Source organism: Manduca sexta, unplaced genomic scaffold (genome assembly GCF_014839805.1).
Source record: "Manduca sexta isolate Smith_Timp_Sample1 unplaced genomic scaffold, JHU_Msex_v1.0 HiC_scaffold_2175, whole genome shotgun sequence".
NCBI lineage: Eukaryota > Metazoa > Arthropoda > Insecta > Lepidoptera > Sphingidae > Manduca > Manduca sexta.
This window is the reverse complement of record NW_023593113.1, coordinates 1-11,823: the sequence shown is the minus strand read 5'-3', so window position 1 is coordinate 11,823 and position 11,823 is coordinate 1. Positions and strand designations below refer to the sequence as shown.

Genomic DNA, 11,823 nt, shown 5'->3' with positions numbered 1-11,823 from the left:
AACATTATGTGGCGTATTTACTTATTTCCCAACCCATATTATAAATACAACACACATCACGCCTATATCCCAGAAGACGTTGGCAGTGGTGGAACTAGTGTACTTTCTATTCTGTCCCATAGTGTGATAGGGGCGTGCCTATCACCATATCGGGCACGAAATCCAGATTCCGGGCTGACCAAACAAAAACACTTTATCCGACCCGGAGTTTGAACACGGGACCAGTGGTACAGTGCACGTAATACAACTATACCGAAGCAGTGGTATAAAGTTTACAATTAGATTTTTTATTCACGGCTAAGTGAACTACACCTGATGTTAAGTACAGTGGGGTTTAATACAATGTAGATTGATAGGAAATGATTATCCCTAGATAGTCGACACAATTATGCCGGCCTGTTGGTAACGTATATACACAGGCTGATCCCGAAACGCGACACCCTTACGTGGGGCACTATGGCGAGTTTTAACACCTTGTGTACAGTGGTCGCTATCCGGGCGAATATAAAATATATCCTACCACCAGCAGTAATTTCTGTAATTGTATAAATTCCCAATGAAACAAAGTGAGTATTACAATTTAGTTCCGGGTCCTAAAACCGAGGTAATTATATTATCTCAGACTAGTGATCCGTGTCATAACAGCCACTGCTAATGATAATGGATCAGTTTACTGACACATAACCACATCAGTCGTGAAACGTCAATATTGAGGTGTTAGTAGCTAATTTAGAAACATGATAGTTCTTTATGGATTGCAAGGTTAGGTTCGCGGATCTGTTAGAGGCATAGTGTGCTATGAAAGTTTCACTAAGTATTTTTCTGATAAAAAGGAGCCTTTATGTAAAATTGTTTAGCGGTCTTTGTGTTTACTTCTTACAAACATCTATGTCAAAAATCCCTTATACTACGCACTTAATAACAAATGAAATGATAAACTGACTAACTTTATGTTATAGTAACTTCTTGCTAGCTGAAAATGTTTAAGTAGTGCTATAAGGAAACGTAATTAGGTTTTGATTGACATCAAACAGTAAACGCGAGATAATCTCGTTAGTTGTTTTGGAAGTCTCTCTTCAAGGTAGGTCCTTATGGTATAAAAACAAGGCACAGATTGTGAAAAATGCAACGTAAAATCCGATTCATGAATATACATTTGTTACTTTAAAACTAGCCAGACTCACACAGATTGTATAAATATGGTGTAAATATCCGTCAGTAATATAGATGCGGCTAAACGTATAAATATTTTAGAACGACAAAGTCAACACGGCTTCAAAGCCTTTGATTTTTGTAACGAAAGAGCATTTGAAATGTTAAAATACTAGGTTCGAAATAAACACTAAAATATTTATCTGGTATTAACGTGTGGGTTCAGGTTTTCAACTCTTTTTTGCTGATAATCATGAAGTTAGTTATTACGAAATTTTAAATTTTTATATATTGTCGCCTTCTTGATTCAATAGTAACATATATAGGGAAATGTGGATTTAATTTTCAAATTTCGGGCACAATTTCGAATGTCCTTATCGATTTGTACTTAATAACGTAACAGCCTCAAAGTAAATTGCACCCTCATTTAAAACACAAAATCTCAAATCCAAAACAGGTGCAGCTGACAAACCGGAGTGGTTCACCAAAGTCCTTGGTCTATCAGAGAAGATCCACCATGTTGCTGACAATATCCCAATCAAGCCCATCGACTACCTGAACAAGGCTAACTACACGGAGGTCATTGAAGAGGACATGGGCTCCCGAGCTGGTCGTCAGGTAGGCAAAACCAAGTCCTTTTGAGGTTTTGAAACTTTTATACTGAAGATACTAAATTCCATTCCAGTCCATTGTTCTGTGTTTTACGACATTTGGCTTAGTTAAAAAGACTCAGCAGGTTTTATTCATTGTATGACTATAATGTTTGAAATCCGATTAGGTATTGTAATTTTGAGCAAACATTGTCCTTGTCAAGTTATAGGGTTCATAAATGGGCATTCTGTATTAACAATGTAAGACTGAAAATACTTCCAAAAATTCGACTCAAAATACATGGTCCAAAGATCAAATAGCTCCCGAACTCAAGAAATAATTACAAGTTCTATCATAGGTAATTGGCCAACGTCAACTTCGATTCTTATGTCTAAGTAATTGATCAATATTTACCAAGGCCACCGAGACTTCTATTTGGAACTGGTTTCCAATCACACGGAATTATTGAACCTATTTAGCAGATTTGTGACTGTAGGTATATATCGGGTAACTTCGTTATAAGCGACTAAACAGTCTAGTGACAGATGACAGATCCACATACACGTCTTAACTTTTGCGAACATTAGGTCAAAAATAATCTATGAAAAATTTTCACCTAAAATCCCAGTTTTAAATGTCTGTTTTTTTTATTTTTGTAGTTTAGTACTAATAAGATGTGTGTGAGTTTATTTCCGATTGAAAATGTGACGTTGCCGCTGCGACGAATTGTCGTATATTATTAGTGGCACTGCTAGCTTAATATCTACTTATCCTTATATATCGGTACTCTTGTATACTTATTTATGCACCGGGATAATAGTATCTAATGGCGACCTCCGCACTCGTTATCTGCCTTCTATCGATTGCATCGCTCGTGCCAAAACTTTAGGAAGAAATCAAAGTATAAAAAAGAAAGCTAAAATGTAAATGATCGAACAATAAAACAACAATACTTTCTAATGTTAAAACTGGTTTATGCAATACAATTAGCGGAGTTCATTAACAAATTGTAAACGTTACATCAGCATAATATGATACAGGCAGGGATGTAGGAACCGAGTTCATGTTACTGTCCTATGATCTCAATAATAACTATCCTAGAAAGGATAGCCCACGCATACGTGGACTATTGATAGATGTGTGTAGAAATATTTAAATAAAATTAAATAAGTGGCAAAATGATAAACTTAATACAATAATTACGTTCCAATCTTAGGGACTTAATATTTTAAGATCATATTTTAGTGCTGTCTTCAAATTGATTTAAATAATATCAATGAACCATTTCTCTAAACCTTAGTTTGTAACACCTTGTGCTAGCTACTTCCTTATATTAATTACGAACAACCATTCTATGTCAAATTATTCCACGAGTTTTAAGTTCTATCAACGTTTTTAATCCGCGTGGATTTTAGATTCCCTTTATCCTATGCACGCTTATAAATAACAAAAGACTCCGAGGCCGGGTGACTGGGAGATAACTCGCTTCAGCACAGAGGAAACATTGCGAAGAGTTATAATTTAAAATATTTCACACCACTTTGTTTGAAACTTACGTTAACAAAAATAAGTATTAATTTGCATAGCTCACAAGTTTTGTTTGAAAATATATTTTAGGCAGATATTTTTGTATTATATTTGCTCAACTGAACTTATAAATCAATACCTATCTCCTATAATTGAAGAGGCACGTCACATTGTTAATTATACCAATATTACGACATTGTATTTATTATAAGCCGTGTATCCTTTGTTGAAGGTCCTTAAATAAATAAAAATAAAATACCTAAAAGACATATTGTTATATAATTATTTATGTTTACGCGAATGTTAGACATTAAAATTAAACTATTTTTGGATTTTATCGCGGTTTTAATAATTTTATTAGGGGACTCCGTGACCCACCGTGACCATGATAACTGCAAAGTCTTTGTTTGAAACTCCGGAAGAAAACTAAAATTATTAAAACCGCGGTAAAATCCGCAAAATAGTTTTTAACATCTTCGACAACGACCATTATTGTTTACAGGCTATGTGTGACGTCAAACGTGGCATTATCTAAGTGCCGGGCTATGTCCGTGTTCGCATTCAGTAGAGACATCAGACCGATCCTAGACTGTGTTCAAGAAAACAGCGAAGATGCCTGTCTTAAGAGCGTGAGTATAAAAAAGCAAATAAAATACGATTTTCCTTATTCAAAACCAGAAACTAATGTTAATTATCAAGTATCGAAACAAATATTTGCAAAACTTATGTATTTATAAATTACTGGTAATGAATAGAATAGACTTGGATGTTAAACCTCTTTTGAATAACATATCGCAAGGCTAAGTTAAAATATATTTCTGTACTCTAAAGGCTTAAAATTTGTATGACGAAAACGTATGTCATCAATAATCTGTTTGCCTACGTTAAAATACTTTCTAGTGAGGTTTGAATAGCCTCACATTATCTCTGTTCTAAAAGCGGCGATAGCCTAGTTGGGTGTGAAACGGACTGCCGAAACGACTCCGCAAATTCAAAACCCAACGGCACTCACCACCAACTTTTATAAAATTATATTCTTTGTGAGTTATCGCTTGCTTTAACGGTGAAGGAACACATTATAAGTAAACCTGCATACCTGAGAACTTCTCTATAGGAATTTTGAAGGTATGTGAAGTCTACCAAAACGCACTAGGTTGGCGTAATGGACTAAAGCCTAATCCCTCTCAGTAGTAGAGTCCCGAGCCCAGCAGTGAGACAGTATATAATACAGGGCTGATATTATATTTTATTATTATTTCTGTTGCTGGAAATGTCAGTTCTTTTACTAATAATAAAATTGAATGACAAATTTCGTAGTCTAATGAAGTTTTGTACCTGCACTCTCACTAATAAGCACGTAACTGTCAGTAAATTAATTAAGTAAGGAGCTATTAAAAAGAACATCACGCAAAACAAAGTCTAACAAAGCTTTTAGTACTAATTGAACAAAACTAGGTCTTTAACTATATTTCCAACGTAGGTAGACTTATTGTACAGTCAGACACAAAAATATCTGAACAAATTCAAAACTCCAAATCGTATTTAATTCTATTTTTCTTAGCTATAAAGGTAAAACGATGTGCTGTATTTAATAAAGTATTTTAATTAAACTTAACGTATAAAAGTTTTGACTTTGTTTAGCTATTTATATGCTAACTGTACATACGTAAAAGGATTACACATACACATCACGCATTTATCCCCGAAGAGTATGCAGAAACGCAACCAGAGCACCCACTATTTGAGCACAAATGCCAGTCTCTGGGCTGGTACTGAGGAAAAACCCAAATATCACTTTGCCCGACCCGGGTTCCGAACAGGACTTTAGAGTGCTGCCGTACCGCGCATGCAATACAACCAGCCAGAGGCAGTCACATAATAGTATTAGTTGCATACAATACGCGACCCAGTTGCTTCTGCAGTGGATATACAATAGCGTATCGTTTCTCGCCTCTCTACCCTTATTTAGCCTGATTGATGATTATTAAACTTTGCCGACTTACCTGTCCCACCCACGACGCGTCAAATGTCGAGAAGTTTAACCCAAAACTATTGCTTTCAATATGGCGTTTTCACAAATTATATTTTAAGTTGTCGTTTATATTTTTAACTATTGACATCTAAATCAGAATGTTTGGTACAATATTTAATGTTTTTATCTTATGCCCTCGTGGATCAGTAGTTTGACCTCGTGAGTAAGTATTACGATTCGCAAAGGCATCGCCAGCCGATGGCCCAGGGGCGGAGGGAGCAAGTGTATATGGAAAATGAATAAAGAATGAATTGTAGGTAAAGTCGAGTGCACATGTTCCTCCCTCACTCCCCTCCCGTTTTAACAATACCATATTGCAGAGCGCAATTGAGCGTACGGAATATTAGGAATGGAATTGGTGAATTCATTTTCGACGTACGGGAATGATTGATCAAGCTAGTGAAGTCAAAAACTTAGGACTTAGTTGCTTTACATTTGGCAACTTTTTTAGAATCTCTAGGAGGGGCAGCTGCCCCTCTGCCTCTGTCAATACGTAAAGTACAGGCACGATAATTTTATCTGGATTCTGGGCTTTTGTTTAAAAGAAGTATACCAATGGCCTTCGTCAGCTTACATTTAAATGTATTCTATGGCGAAATATTCGTACCCACGAGATTACAAGACTTTGAGCTTACATTTCGGGAGATTTACGACTGAAATATACATCCATAATATTAATTGTCAAGTTTATAATCCTACACAACAGATTCAACGATACAATTAACTTGCTGTAATCACTTTACATTGTCGAGCTGTCCATAATAGCGTTGATATCCTAAACGCCGGAATCTAAGCTGGCATGTGCTCAAAGCTCCCCGTATTGAACAGAGCTATAATCCGGGCTAATTCAGTTTACCCTGTAAACTGCAGCTCCAACACTGAATGGCCATAGAAATTAGAAACAATAAAGGGATTCAAATCTACCAACTATACAGTATACTGTGTTTTAAACAGGATCAGATTTACTGTTTTTCGTAATTGGGACATATACTTATAATTGTTATAATATGTAATAATAATAATAAACCTACATGCACAACATTCCAAACTTTAGAATCCAAGTGTCTCAACATGCATTAAAATAGTAACGACCATACTATTATTAACTAATAATTCACTAACATATATTTTTAGCGAAATAAAAGTAGCAACTACATTCAATTTAAGTTACATTAAGGAAAAAGTATGAGAACCTAATGATGTTAAAAAATAATTAGCAAAAAATAAATATACTACAATGTATAAAGTTCAGAAAACATGCAAAATTACTTACACAGTCTACACAGCTATTGAAAATGTTTTCTCGTTTCCAATCAATTTTAAGGTAAAACAAACTGTTGTAATTTATCGTCTTATTTCTCTACATCGGACATTGCAATAGGTTAAATATTACTATAAGTACATGGGACCTATCGAAGTTAGTTAATTTGGAGCATGATACACCTCCAACCTAGCCAACCGTCAAGGTAAAATCTGTAGCCTTAGCCGTATTCGGCTTTAGCGACTGTTTAGAACTCCTGAGCAATGGAAGAGTTTTTATGTTCTTTGGTGTGATCTCGAGTTTATATTAGCAAAGAAACTTGTAAAAATTTACTTCCGCAAATTTTAAGTCTGTAATACTTGCGGCAAATCTCGTGTTGATACAGCTATTGAAATATCGCGACTAGTGTAACCCAATCTAAAGTTTTGTGCAATATATTGTTAAAATAACTTGCTATCGATAAACTAACTTATCCATTATCCTGTAGGTCCAAGACAACGGTTCAGATCTTGCATCAGTAGACGATATGAGAGTAGCTGCAGCGGCTAAGAAGTACAACTTACATCCAGTTTTCCACGAAGTGTATGGAGACTGAAGACGCCCAACTACGCAGTAGCTGTTGTCAAGAAGGGCACTGCCTACAACAAGATCGACGACTTGAGGGGAAGAAGTGAGGGAATTTAAATCTCGTTAATCAATCAACATAATCATGCTGAAAAATAACTATAATTTCCCTAACATCGAAATCGAAGAATGCAACACACCCGAATGAACTGTTCTCATAACATCTTATCTATATAAGTTTTTAAACGGATTATAACACATTTTTCTAAAATAAACGAGCCTACCTATTTCAACATTTTAAATTAACTCATTCACTTCTTTATAAATAAAATTTAACAAATTCACATATCAAATTCTCTTTGCAGATCATGCCACAGCTCTTACAGTACTTTCAGCGGTCTGCACGCGCCTCTCTTCTACCTTATTAACAAGAGGGCCATTCAATCTGACCACGTAAGTACTAATTTCAACCTTAATTTCGGATACTTTTGATCGATTTTCACTAAATATTTGTATTTGCAGTGCGTGAAGAACTTGGGAGAATTCTTCTCAGGCGGATCTTGCTTGCCTGGTGTCGACAAACCCGAAAACAACCCAAGCGGTAAGAGCATTAATTATATTACTTAGAACTGAGATTTTGTAGGACTTAACAGGACAGTATAATTGTGTCGAATAGCGAGGGATGTACATCTTCTATATCTGGACTCCACTTACCATCAGGTATAGAGCAGTGACTGCCATGCTAGTATAGAAAAAAGGGACGATATGATTCCACGAACGTACTGTCTGCAGCAGTAAATGTAGAGTCCAAGATCAAGTTCAATAACTTTAAGAGACCTGTATTAATCAGAGTAGAGTTATTAATAGTGATCAATAATGAGGAACCTACGTTAGACAGTGAAGTAGCAAAAGATGAAAAAAATATTTATGGTTAATCCTTTTATATATTAATTGCAGGTGATGATGTGTCTAAATTGAAGAAGCAATGTGGATCCGACAGCAGCGCTTGGAAGTGCTTGGAAGAGGACAGAGGAGACGTCGCATTTGTTTCAAGTAAGTGCTTTTATTGCCTATCCACCTTGAATACAAAGTTAAGAATTGTTTCTACAATTCTACTATGTCTTCTATAGAGAATAAATAAAGACCGTACAGCCATATTATAAATCTATTCAAAAAAATGTAAAATGTAAATACACTACTCAGGTGGCTAATTGCTAAGTTATCCGTATGAATACTAGTACTCAGGCATATAAATACACCTTGACATTTACTTTAAATACTTTTTCAATCAAACCTGAATTGAATCAAAAAATACCTAAAAATCCAGCCACATTCACAGCCAGTTACATTTTTAAAATTCTTATATATGTACTTTTTTCAGGTGCCGATCTGTCCCACTTCGACGCCAACCAATACGAGCTGCTCTGCCTGAACCGCGACGCTGGCGGTAGAGATGTTCTCTCCAGCTTCGCCACTTGCAACGTCGCCATGGCCCGTCCAGGACCTGGGTGGCTGCGAAGGACTTCCTGTCTGACGTATCTATCGCCCACACACCATTGAGCCTCGCCCAAATGCTGGCTACGAGACCTGACCTTTTCAACATTTACGGAGAGTTCTTGAAGAACAACAATGTTATTTTCAATGTAAGTGTAATGAAAATATTTGTGCAGTCAAATATTTTAAAACCTTCAAATGACATTGCATCAGTCTATAGTCGTAATGAATGATTAGCAGTAAAATCATTTCAGTCTAGCTTTTGCCTGCGGTTTCGCCCGCGTGAAAAAGTGTTACCGGGATAAAAACAGCCAATAGCACTCAGGAGTAATGTATCTTCTATTAGTGAAAGAATTTTCACCATCGGTTCAGTAGCTCCTGAGACTAGCCCTTACAAACTCACAAACCTTTCCTCTCCATTAATATAGGTTATAAGTAATCGATTCATGTGTATCTTGACCTATCCCTCTATATTTGGTACCGTTGTTATATGCTACATTTGATATCAAAGTATTAGCATGTGACAGCAGCATAAATTTAACAAATGTTAAGATTAAGTGATTTTTAACTGTGTTTGATATTATTTAAATATTCGTACTTTGTTTCAGAATGCCGCTAAAGGCTTAGCAACAACTGAGAAACTTGACTTCGAGAAGTTCAAGACCATCCACGACGTCATCTCTTCATGTGGTCTCGCCTAATAGGCATTTATATTTGTCTAAGTTGTATGGAAATAAAAATCAATCTTTGTTTAATGATTTATTACACCACTTATGACAATAAATAAATAATATTCAACAACATGTCTGTTTTAATGAGAATGTAATTATGTTTATAATGCTGCTAAGATGAGGGTGATGGCTGCATAAGACCCAGCATAGCATATCGGTTGTGTAAACTTCTTTAATCGTCAGACCTTTAGCAGTATCCCAGTACAAATGCCTGATACCATTGGCAAAGTGGTAACCAAAGGGAGCGGCAATGATGGCTTTAGCAAGGAAAATTGTTGCAGGTGATAGATTCAGGCCTTCAATAATGGTGATGTAATGAGAAATATCATTCGGTAAAACCAAAGCCCCAATACCCAGTGCGCTGGCATACCCCGACAGCATTATACCTGGAATAAAATTAATAACAAATTGGGTTTTGTCCTATTATAAAGTCACATACTAAAATGTGTTTAACATCTAGCAGTTACGTTTACTGTGAATTAGGTGTAGCGTCAGTATATCTCTGACAGAAAGTGTGATATTACGCTGCAATGAATTCTCTTAGAGTTATAGTAACGGCAAAGAGCATGCAAAGTTAAAATTACTTTTACTGTTAATTATTTTGTTCCAAACTTATAATTTTATTTTACTTCTATAGTTTGAGTAATGTATTGTAAAGTGTTATTGCCAAGAAGATAAGAATGTAGTTTCATTTAGTAATGTGATGCCAAAATGACCTTGTATAATATTGTGAATTCTATGCTCGAAAATCAAAGCTTGATATTGCAACCCTAAGAGTCTATCTATAACCAATATTACACCAATTTTTTTAATAATCAAAATGAATTACTTTTGACCCTAGTACAATTTAAAAAACCATCTAACTGAAATGAAATTAAACAAGATTTGTAAATGAGCATGTAACATGAACTAGAATGTTAAATGTTGTATTAAGCCAAAACTATATAAAATTCTAAAACTAAATTGGGCCTTAGTACCATCAACCAAATAAACAGCATGAGATTGTTACCTAAACTAAACTTGCTCCATGAAGATTGTATCAATCTTTATTACCAAAACTTAATTTTACTATAGTAATTATGCTGATTTATACCATATAAAATTACACCAAAAATAAGTCTTTATATGTAAGATGTATTCATCATACCAATTTATTGTCTTATAAAAGTTTTACTATAATTTGCAAGTTTTAACAATGTATACTTTGAATATAATAAACTAATCTTTGGAATTTCCCAATGCATGATAAACTTTGAATTGAATAAATCCTCCTTTCTATAAATGCATACAGACTGCATTTATTAAAACAAATAATTAAACAAACAATAATGCACTTTATAGTAAACAAATTAAATGCATATTGGACTTACGACTCTACGTAACATGTAACAGATCAATATTCATGTATGTATAGATAACAATCCATACCAAACTGTTGCAAAAATTCCATTAGGTGTCATTAAAATATTTACCTGCCGCTCGATGGGTGATTGACAGCGTGCTTGTCAGCTGAACAGAATATATCGTAAGATGAGGAGACAACGGTCTGTTCAGACGCTCATTTTTAACATCGTGATGCTCCTGCACTGGGGTTTCGAACTTCTTAAACGTGATCTTAGGCACGCCACTCGCAGCCTGGGCATAGTTCACGGTACTCAGCGTCGCAGGAAACCTGCTTAAGCTCGCCAGCACCGACTTACTCCCCAACCTAACCCCAAATAACCATAAGGCAATTGAAAAGAGCCATGACTTTCACGGTATATAATGTTTATATCGTCGTAGGCTTCTGAAACAAACACCAGTGACACCAATAAGAAATTGAATAACTATTTAATCTACAAAAACATAAACTAAACTCACCACTGAGTCTGACGAACTTGCATGACAGGTTTGACAAGTTTGTTTACGTCATAATGAAAGCAGTATTTCGGTAATACAGCAGTTCACTTCGTTTAAGCGTCTCTTTTCTCTGTTTTACATAGAAAGTAAAAAACGACAACGCTAACATGCTTAAAATACACCTAATATTAAATTTTATAATTAATTCCATTATTAATTTATTCGACACAATTTACAAATTAAAATAGTATGTACTGGTCTAAAAGCTGTAAATTGATCATACGTATAATCTTACAATATAACTATGTACCACAAAATATAAAAACACGTTTCAAACAAATAAAATATAAAATGAGTGAATTGAAACGTGCCATTGATTACCACAATACGGTTGTCGAAACGACTTTTCCACTTGAGAAAAACATTCGCAAAAAATTAAATTTATCTTAGAAAAGTGATAAAGATTTGTAAATAAATTTATGATAGAGTTTTAAATGTTACGATTATTAGTACTCACTGCAGTAACAAATGTTTTAAGAGTCAATTGCAGTACAAGCGCCGCAACGATGTATAGGCCGTAGATTTCAGGTATTTGGCCGGGTGCAAGGAGTTTTCTTCCGGAAGGTAAAGTT

The 11,823-nt window shown here is 35.1% G+C and overlaps 2 pseudogenes; one reads left to right on the top strand and one right to left on the bottom strand.

Moving 5' to 3' along the window:
* The first annotated feature begins 1,566 nt into the window (after positions 1 to 1,566).
* LOC119188558 lies at positions 1,567 to 9,422 on the top strand (annotated as a pseudogene).
* Positions 9,368 to 11,062, bottom strand: LOC119191978 (annotated as a pseudogene).
* Positions 11,063 to 11,823: the final 761 nt, after the last annotated feature.